Source organism: Argopecten irradians, chromosome 9 (assembly GCF_041381155.1).
Source record: "Argopecten irradians isolate NY chromosome 9, Ai_NY, whole genome shotgun sequence".
NCBI classification, from domain to species: domain Eukaryota; kingdom Metazoa; phylum Mollusca; class Bivalvia; order Pectinida; family Pectinidae; genus Argopecten; species Argopecten irradians.
The window spans coordinates 7,528,418-7,539,685 of NC_091142.1; the positions used below are offsets into that span (position 1 = coordinate 7,528,418).

General features: G+C 37.7%; 1 protein-coding gene across 2 annotated transcripts in view; it reads left to right on the plus strand.

The window, feature by feature from the left end:
* The window catches only part of LOC138331288 (uncharacterized), a 53,479-nt gene that overhangs the window by 26,864 nt on the left and 15,347 nt on the right, over positions 1–11,268 (plus strand). The window lies entirely within an intron of this gene.

An 11,268-nucleotide genomic window follows, 5' to 3' on the forward strand; every position in this document is an offset into this window, starting at 1 on the left:
GAAGTTTTTGAAATTCACACTTGAAATTTTGAAATAGTAAATTAACTACTATATCTCTCTTGGCAATATCTTGAGTTGATGATGTGGCCGAAATATTTGGGAATATAGTTGAAAAATGCGAGCAGGTATTTAATGGTGTTGGACAAACAGCAGTGACCAGGGACCGGCAGACTTTGTGTTACAGTTAAATTCTGGATTGCACCATAATGAAAACGGCGATCCCATGCACTCGTTGGATTATTTAATTTTTTGATTATTTCTGACCTCTGTCTCACAAATGGCAATGTTGCTGAGGGTCATGGTCTTTGACCCTTGAACCCGGACTGACCCTCAGACGACTGTTATCTATAGGAAATGTCAAACAGAATATGTGTCATCGGTATGTGTGCTGTTGGGCTGTTGGTAAAAATCTGTTTGTTCTACACACATTCTCATCCTTAAAACATGTTACCAGCTAATACAGCTTAATATTGCCACAGTGAACTTCGACATGATCGAAGATCTCTGATGTGCAAATACTTTTATTGTGTTTCTTCCAACGGAAAATATCTTGACATTATTTCTTAGCAAGGATTACTTCTAAAGGATAGTTCTACTGTGTACGGAACTTGTGCTATGTTGGGACCATTGGATCAGTTTTAGTGAATTCATTAGTCTACAATTATGATGGATATATCATAATACTGTGTGCTTAGAATATGTATGGTACATGGATTATCGATTGGCTACATGAATCTCTTAGCAGATACATGCATACATGGTAAAAAAGAAAATATGAGACATTTTTGAAAGATAAACGGTACACGTTTAGACAGTTTTAGTAATTTCTGAATGATATATATTTGCTCATTTCTTTAGGATATTTACGGTACATAGATAAGATGGAGAACATTTCTGTGGGATATGTACTGTACACTGATTAGACAGAGAACATTTCTGTAGGATATTTAAGGCACATGTATTGGACAGAGAAGATTTCTTTGGGATATTTACGGTACATCATATGTATTACACTGAGAATATTTCGGTTGGATATTTAGAGCACATGTTTCTTTCGGATTAGACAGGGAACAAATCTGTGTGATATTTACGGTACATGCATTAGACTGAGAACGTTTCTCTAGGATATTTACGGTACACAGATTATAACATTTCTTTAGTATCTTTACCGTACATGGTTTATACAAACAACGTCTCTGTAGGATATTTACGGTACACAGGTGGCTGCATACAGAGGTAGATATTGTATATGTACTTTGTACACAGCTGTCTCCGTCCTATATCTCGGTGCTATAAGTGTCATGTTGGAGCTACTGTCGTGCTGGTAGGGGCTGTCCAGTCACGTGACTAAGAAGGACATCGTGGTGGGGTAGAGTCAGGACCATGTGGTTTCATACAAGTCAACTGGCACCACAATTTTTCATTCCCCTTCACACATACCAAGGTACGTGGGCGCACATCTCCCCTCCACATAGACCACGGTACGTGAGTGACACCCGTATGGTGACAGGATCACCCAGTAAAACCATTGACAAGTGTTGCTTTACCTATTATATAGTAAGGTGTTAAATACTCCATTATCCTTCCAATCTGTTTTTAATTGAAAATCATTTTGCTGTTTTCACGGACATTAAAGCAAGATTACTATGACAGATGCTGATGTTTAATACTGTAACTTGAATGAAATGTCACAAGATTTATTCACTATGTATCGTGTTGTAATGAACTATATACTTGGTTCATGAGTCGATGATCCGGATTGGTTTTATCTTTAATTGATATGCTGGGCTGACTTGGATGTGGGCAGGCTTACACATGTTGCCTAGAAATCAATACCGCACCTCACTCAAAGACACACATCCTCACCTTCTTTACCTGTGCATCAAGGCCAGGCTAGGCCATGTAAAATATCTATTCTGCATTCTCACCTTACATGTGCCTTCAGAGGCCAGGCCATGTAAAATATCTATTCTGCATTCTCACCTGGTACCTGTATAACGAGGCCAGGCCATGTGAAATATATATTATACATCTTCATCTTCGTACCTGAGCATTGATATGAAGGCTAGACCAAGTGAAATATCTACATCTTAACCTTCTTACCTGTACAAGGAGGCTAGGCCATGTAAATCTCTGCCTGTATAAGACTTAACATTGTAAAAATATTAGGTCAGGCCATGTTAAATCTATTTCCAACCTCATCTCCTTACCTGTATAATGAGGCCAGGCCATGTTAAATACTTGTAAGATACAATTCATTAATTGGGGTGGTACATTGTTTCCTATGTCCATATCCTACAATGTCCTGACAGACCTGATTTTATAATGAGATGATGACATCATGTTTTATGCCAATAGACAAATAATTGGCTCAGACATTTCTAGTTTTACCTCTCTAGTTCATGTTTAAATTTCTGATGAAGTCAACGGCTATTTCAGGTCACCAGGGTTAACAAATCAATGGTTGGATACATCAGACTAGTTACTGGATTCCAGCCATTTCCCCTGTGTCCCACTTATGTAATGGCCCATACAGATATATGGACTTTTGGAGAAGTCTTTCATAAAGCTATAGACTTTGAGAAAACCCTTTAAATCTGATTGATGGTAAAATCTCAGTAGGAATAATTTCATTCAGCTCATTCATCCCTGAAGACACATTTAGACTCTCCTAAATCAAAGGCTTGGACGGTCCATTATGAAATTTCAGGGGTGAATGTCTTTAAATTCTCATGAATTGTATAGAGTCAATTTCTGCACTTGCAGCCTAGCTATAAGCAACTGGTTGACTGCCCATGTGAATTAAATTGCTAAAAATCAACTCAAATCATGTAAAAAATAGTTTGACTGCAGGCATCTTTACAATAGATGTAAAAGTTGATATGTTTATACGTATGTCAGCCAAGCTTGTTGATTGTTTTTGAAAATCCAATAAGATCATTTATAGAAGCTGATGACTATCTAGCTGAAGTATCTGAACAATCTAAATAGATTTTTTTTCAGTGTTGCTGTACCTATTAGAAGAGAAATAATTTCTAGTTGAGTGTTTTCACATTCCATGAAATCTAGAATATTCAATTTTGACCTACAATTTGTATATATATGGTTATTTATTGAAAAAGCACAGACTCATCCAATGTGAATTTATTTGAAGAAGCCTAGTTTCATATGTGTGTATAGATGTACGCAAGATGTATTCTGTAAATCCAAGTGATACAGGCCCTTTATACCTGTTGGTTTTAAACCTTGAATGGATAACTTTAACACATAATCAGTAAGTTTTTGTATTCAAAACTGCTTTATTTATAGATGGGAAAAACTACTGGTAGTAAAGGACTAAAATACATGTACAGCTAAATGTAGACGATTCTGAACCCAGGTCTTTGATTAAAAACATCCATTAGCATTGTACATGTTCATCAGAGGAACAGTTAACATAATCTGATCATTCAGCAGACACTCTACAGGCAGATACGCTCGACAAAAGAACAGCTTTACTTTATTGTTCAAACTCCAATTTCCCTTCAAAGGATGCCAATTGTTTCAACTGTCGGGAGGGCCAATTTTATCAGTTTACGTTGGCATATCTTAAGTTCTATCATCTATAACTCAGCATTGAGTTTAGCCTGGTCTCTTTTACCATGTTTTAGTATATCCCCTGACACCATTTATCATGGACAATACGGTAGGGACATGTATATGCCTGATTATGCCTTCAACTGTACCCAGTTCTGGTCCATAATTTAGTGACTGTATTGGTCCCTAGGAATTCGTATTGTAGCGTTAGAGTGCAGAACCTTACTGTCTGAACAAAATTCTGCATGGCAGGTATTGTTGTTGTTGCTATTCGAGCAGTTCTCACATTAGTCTCCTGCAGATTTTACTCTGGGGACTCTGTTCTGAAACATTGCTGACACCTATACACTTGGGTAGCAATGATGTGATGGGGAAGGGGTTATTAATATAATTTCAACTCTTTCTTCATAGATTACTTATCATGATGAATACGGTATATAATAACTTGGACCATTAGACGTGGACAGTTCATGACAGTTTATTCACCCTGAAGACAAATTCTTATTATTCTGAGACTGAAAAAGTTCATTATGGTATTTTAGGTGTGAATTTGTCAGGAAATGGGGATCAGAAGGTCAGTGAATTTAGTCTAGCCTAACGCATGGCCTTTATTAGCTCAACATCATCATGCAGGCTATTTAAATTGCTTTTCGTCTGCAGTCCATGCTCTATCTGTCCATAAACAATATTTGTTATGGCAATTCCTTGGAAAGTACTGAAGGAATCTTTCTCAAATTTGATTTGTAGGATCCCTTTTGTCCCCGATAGGGGTTTTTGCTTATTGTATGTTTCGATTGATCAGAAATCAAGGTGGATAACCCAGGGGTACTTCAATCCATTCAGATGACCCTGAAAAATTCTTCAAAAAAAAAAATATAAGAAATTCTTGATCGTTTGACTCTGTTTTATTAAAGAAGGGGGTGCTTCGATCAATTCCTTGATCAGATGACTAAAAAATACTGTTTTCTTGATCATTTGACCCCATTGGCTCGGTCTGTTTTCTAAAGAAGAAAACTGCACAGTACTCATTGATTCATTGATCGGAATTCTCCTTACACGGCGGGATTTATTCACACTTTTCTGACACACTCATACACTAGTGTTATACAGGCAGGTCTTACATTGTAACAGGTTGTCATCTTTCCTTCAATATCTCCCAGCATGCCACATTGATAATGGATACTCGGTTTACACTGGACCCGACTATTTCACATGGTTAGTGATTTCTCTTCTTTATATCAGCTGACAGACACGCTACATAGTTTGTGAGACTGGCGTATATTTCAAGGTCACTGAAGATAGTTAAGTGAGGTAAACCGAGTAGAAAATACTACATGTATCATGTATACAAACCATTTGATGTGCATTGGTCCATATACAGCAAGAACTGTTGAAATATATTTTTTTTAAACATTTTACTGGGGGGAGGGGGGGGGAGTGAGTTAGATGTTGAAATCGCAGACAGTTAAGTGTGGTCAGTTGAGAATATGATTCTATGATTCATATTACCATGACTAACTTATAGGCCTAACATTATCGGCCTCGACTGAGGGTAAATAGACCTGTAATCGTCCTTTAAACCTCAGTCAGCTGGAGTAGGATATTGTTTGGGGTAGGGGTAAGAGTACATTATCAGATTAGCTGTATAATACACATGCACACTTCGACATAAACTGTACTGATAAGGCAGTGTTGATACATTATAATACAACCAATGTAGATAAACTAAAGTCTGGGGAACTCTGGCCATTCACAGGGCCGCTATCGGACACATTTTATAGTTATTTCATATTTTATTTTTTTTTTTAAATTATGCACATTTTATAGTTATTTCATATTTTTTTATTTTTTTTTAATTATGCAAATTAAAAAAAAAAATTGCGCTATTGGGCACATGTTATTAAGTATTTTCATATCTTATTTTTGAAAAAATTTATACAAATTTTAAACAAAAACAAATTGCATTAAATGATTAATTTCTGGTTATTAAGGAAATGGCCCACAGTTGCCTGTATCTAAGATTTCGTTGTTCTGTGATGGCAGTTTGAGAATGAATCAATAGACTTGCTGGATTTTCAATTAAACTTAATGATCTTATTCAATTACTTACCAATCACTGCTAATGAGTGTGGGAGATGTGGGTCACATGTTGTAGATAACACAATGTGTGATATAGCCAGCTGAGAGGACCAGCATCCCTGGTCCACTGATGGAGATGACCCTTAAATGTTACCATATTACAGCAGCAGTTCAACTGAGAGAATAATAATAATAATAAAACATTCACCCCTGAAGACACATTTAAACCCTTCTAAATCAAAGACTAGAGCAGACCATTATGAAATTTCAGGGGTGAAAGAGTGTGTGAATGTGACAATGAAGTTTGTAACCTTGACAGACAATAACTATATATTTAGAAAAATAGCAATAAGTTTAAATGAGTTATACTGGGCAGATGAAAACAAGCTAATTAATGGATAACACCAAATTATTACTAGTTAGACAGAAAAAAATAAGTCATTTTATTTACGAAGGTTTCATTAGTTTATGGGTTGTGGCAATAAAAAGCAACTTATTGGGTCCAATTCAGCAGTTTAGTGGATCGGAAACTCATAACGCATGTTTCCCTGTAAAAAAAACCTCACAATTTACTAGTGATGGAAGGATTAATGACGGCCATTTGAATTTTATTTTGAGTCACTGCTCTCATTATAAGTTGTGTGGCATGCTGTAGGGTGTAAATGTATATTGTTTATCGACAATTACATCAAGTGTTTCTATATAAATAAGCTATGGACAGTTGTCACTGCAGGGCAGCTCCCCTGGCTAGTGTCAAGTGGCTTGTTAGTATGAAGGTGTTAATTCCGCTGGGGGCTATGTATGGGAGTAGTGGGTATGTAGAAATAGGTCTGAAGTAAGGGACACTAAGGTATGGAGTTCATGTAAGAAAGCTTCACACATACACAGTTCTACATCTGTATTGGAGGTATATGGAATATATCGTGTTCTTCTTTCGAAAGCGGCCTGTTCAATGGATGATTATACCATAATCATATGATTATAATGAAATTTTCATTTCTCTTATGCAGCAACATTTTTGGTTATATCTTCACTTAGCTCAGCAAGTAAGTTAAGAATGGAGTTCTTAAGATACTTATGAAATTTTATAAAATTTGTATTACCAGAAATTATTTTATCTTGATTCCAAAATTGTCATTAAACTGTGATAAGCCAAATCACCTTTTGAACAATTGGGCCCAGATTGTCAGTAATAGGACGATTTGCAATTTTTGTGACTGTGGTCTCATGGCTAGCATTAGTATCCTACAGACTGAAGGTTTTTAATTAAGTGACCCTGACTCCTGGTCACTAGCTTAAAGTTCACTTGAGGTCTAGGTCATCTAGCGTTACAGGTCAGTAAGGTAAAAAAACATTAACTGGTCCAGTGGTCATTTGATATTTAATGTTGTATTAGGGAGAGATGTTAATGATATCTGAGTTGTATGACTTGATATATTCGTACAGCCCACAGATCCTATTATATAGTGTACATTTAAGAAGCATGACAGTGTTCCGACACATTTTCCACATATGTGAGCAACTATCTACCTAGCAAGCAGGTAAGTATATAAATATATATATATACACTGGCTGTAGGTAGATATATATATATATGCTAGCTATGTAAAGCAGGTATATACACACATGGCTGTTAGACCATGGGGAGATAAACCGGTGTGTGTTCAGTACCTGTGGGTGGTGTCGCACATTTATCAGTCTACACTGAACATTTCCCACAACTCTATCACACATCTTCATTCCACAATACTCCCGGAGACACCGATCCATTTGTACATCATCGCGGTGGGATATATTCTCCGAGACATTGATCTTGTCGTAGTTTTGTGAGTATGATCTGTTGTATTTTCCTGCAGTAACCTTTGGGTGGTAATTCACGTGACTGCAGTGATCATGTTGTGGTGATTATGAAATCTACTGACTCAGTCACAGTAGGTCTGCACTGTTGTGTACATAAACCAACATTCATGATACATGTGATCTCCTACTGCTAGGACAACAACATGGATCTCGATCAGAAATTCCTCCACAAAATCAACAATTTTTTCTTTGGCTTTTAGTGGTGAGTTGAGGGATGAGAACTGGGGATGACAACACCGAACTTTTTCTGTGACCTCAGTTGTTAGTGGTGATTTCAGGGATGGGAACTGGAGAGGATAGGAATAACTGGGGCACATTGATGGGGTGACAACGCCTAAGTTTTTCTGTAGTCACAGTTTTTAGTGATGTGCTGAGGGATGAGAACTAGAGGGGATATAGGTTGTGGCTTAATGATTGGGTGACAACGCCTAACTTATTCTGTGGTCACAGCTTTTTGAGGGATGAGACTTTGAGTGGATAAAAGCTGGGACAAGTTTATGGGGTGACAACGTCCTAACTGTTCTGTAGCGGTGAATTGAGGGATGAAACTTACAGGGGATAAAGGTTGGGGCACTTTGATGGGATGACAACGCCTAACTTATTCTGTATCTTCAGTTTTAATGGCAAGTTGAGGGATGAAAACTAGGGAGGGTAGGTAAGAGATGATGGGATGACAACTTGGGGAGGGAAGGAGGGAAAGCAAGAGTGAACTGATAGGGGTAGAAAACTGGGGACTCGATCAAGAGGAGGGGGACACTGTCAGGGGTGTAGTGTGATTGTGAGGATCAAGAGGAGGGAGACACTGTCAGGGGTGTAGTGTGATTGTGAGGATCAAGAGGAGGGAGACACTGTCAGGGGTGTAGTGTGATTGTGAGGATCAAGAGGAGGGAGACACTGTCAGGGGTGTAGTGTGATTGTGAGGATCAAGAGGAGGGAGACACTGTCAGGGGTGTAGTGTGATTGTGGGGATCAAGAGGAGGGAGACAAGGAGGGAGACACTGTAAGGGGTGTAGTGTGATTGTGAGGATCAAGAGGAGGGAGACACTGTCAGGGGTGTAGTGTGATTGTGAGGATCAAGAGGAGGGAGACACTGTCAGGGGTGTAGTGTGATTGTGAGGATCAAGAGGAGGGAGACACTGTCAGGGGTGTAGTCAAGAGGAGGGAGACACTGTCAGGGGTGTAGTGTGATTGTGGGGATCAAGAGGAGGGAGACACTGTCAGGGGTGTAGTGTGATTGTGAGGATCAAGAGGAGGGAGACACTGTCAGGGGTGTAGTGTGATTGTGAGGATCAAGAGGAGGGAGACACTGTCAGGGGTGTAGTGTGATTGTGAGGATCAAGAGGAGGGAGACACTAGCTGTCAAGAGTGTAGTGTGATTGTGAGGATCAAGAAGAGGGGGACACTGTCAGGGGTGTAGTGTGATTGTGAGGATCAAGAAGAGGGGGACACTGTCAGGGGTGTAGTGTGATTGTGGGGATCAAGAGGAGGGAGACACTGTACTGTCGTGATATGACAGGAAAACTATAAAGGGTAGAACATCTAGATCACTGAGAACAAACCATGTTAAGATGTGAATTGTTGATGTTATAAAGGACCATCTTGATATGTCAGAAAGGACCAATGTTTATTTTAACCCCGTCTTATTGGAACAGACATATTACGTCAGGCTGTAGATTTTCTGACTGTCAGCTTTATCTTCTCCTATTCACTTCTCTGACATCAGACCAATATTTAAGTATTTCTGATTCAGGTCATCATGTAATGTCAATGAAAATGTTGTTGAATTGTACCTTATAGACACTTTTAGTTAATGCATGGGTCAGTAGTTCTAATTGTCAGTATATCCATTCAGTAGTGGCCGTTGAGTTTCAGATGACTATATCAACACCTTTAGGCGTACACTTTAAATGTATTTCTCAATTTATTGTGATTTACTAAACAGGATGTCGGACCACAACAGCTCCGAGACCAAGATAACTACCAGTGTATGTAGTGGAATTTACATTTACAAGGAAACTTGATGTATGGACTTCATATTGGTTTATAACGATGACAAATAAAATTCTATGTATGATTACTTCATTGGCCCTGGAGCATTGTTGTGTGGTGTAATATACGAGGGAAATATGTGAGGTTTTCATATAACTATTTATAGGAGGTTATAAAAGTTTGGGATTATTATACAGTGGTTATATATGTACGCTATCACTTCATTATAATTAGAAATATAGACAGGCATGGTAAGTACAAAGCTGTCCATGTAACCTTTTGGTGAAGGAAATCCAGAGTACTCAGAAAAAAATCAACAACCTACTATCTGTACATAGCACTGGTTGCCCCATGTGGAGCTTTACACACAGAGGGTGGGGGCAAATTTTAGAATGAAAAGATACCTTTACCTCTTCACTGACTGTTGCCTTGTGGTAACTCATTAACCCCTGAAATTTCATAATGGACTGGTCTAGTCTTTGATTTAGAAGAGTCTAAATGTGTCTTTGGGGGCGATATCAGCTGTTTGAGTACATCATATTGTGAATGTGTACAACTATCTATGTGTACAGTTTTAGTTTATAACACCAGGATAGCAAATCCGGGTCAAAATGCCTTTATGTTATGTAAATTTGCGATGTTGATCACATGTTTTGATGACAAGTCTATATATGTGGTCTGGGGTTGTCCTGGTTAATTATATCTTTATGTAATGTAAATTTGCGATGCTGATCACATGTTTTGATAACACGTCTATATATGTCGTCTGGGGTTGTTTTTGGTGATGAGTCTCTATGACTAATGCTATAAATCTGACGCTGCCCACTTACACAATCACAAGTTGTCCTTGAATATGCTGGATTAAAGATGCACACATGTGTGGTAACATGATAAAGTACAAACTAGGACAAGGTTCAACTCAACATTGACGACTTCTTCAAATGTCAACATTGAATGAATTAACACATTCAAGTGTAATATTGTAACGCTGAGTGCTAATCTACGGCATGTTCTCGGGATGTGGTGTCGAGAAACTTTTGTTCAGGGTCGGTAAAGGGTCAGTTGATTTCATCGTAAGTAATAAGACAAACAGGTGTTATAATTATGAGATAGTGACTATACTGTACACTAACGGAGAATTTTGCTTATATAACTGTATAGAATTGTTGACATAATGTATCGTAGAGAAAGTGTTATTCAGGAAGTTGATGTTTTATTTAACGAAATCTATTTAACAATGTCTTGATTAAAATCTACGATATACATATGATATAACTTTTCACTCTAATAACTACTAAAATATGGTAATACAGGGTAGTTATTTCTTTTTATCGTTATTCCCAACAGTAGTAACATGTTGGAAACACTAGCATAATTGAGCTATATTAAACATACATGTAGTTATATTGATTCTATGGGGACCAACAAAATCTCTTGGTTATAAGCATTCAGTATACACATTACAGACATCCTATAGGAACCTTGACTGAGAATGAAAATTATGAAGTTAGAACCATGAATTTATTGTAAGCGGGTTTGTTATAAACATGTTTTATGGTGTAATCCTGGTCAGAACTAGCAACAATATATTCCTTGACTATATAGAGAACTTTTCTCTATAGCTAGATCGGTTGAGCGGCAGACTAGTAACCTAGAGGTCCCAAGTTCGATTCCTAGCAGAGGCAGTGATTATGTTTATATCAAATCATGCGCTCTGTTATAACTGTTTAACCAAAAAAAAACATATAAATTGGACTGTCTTAA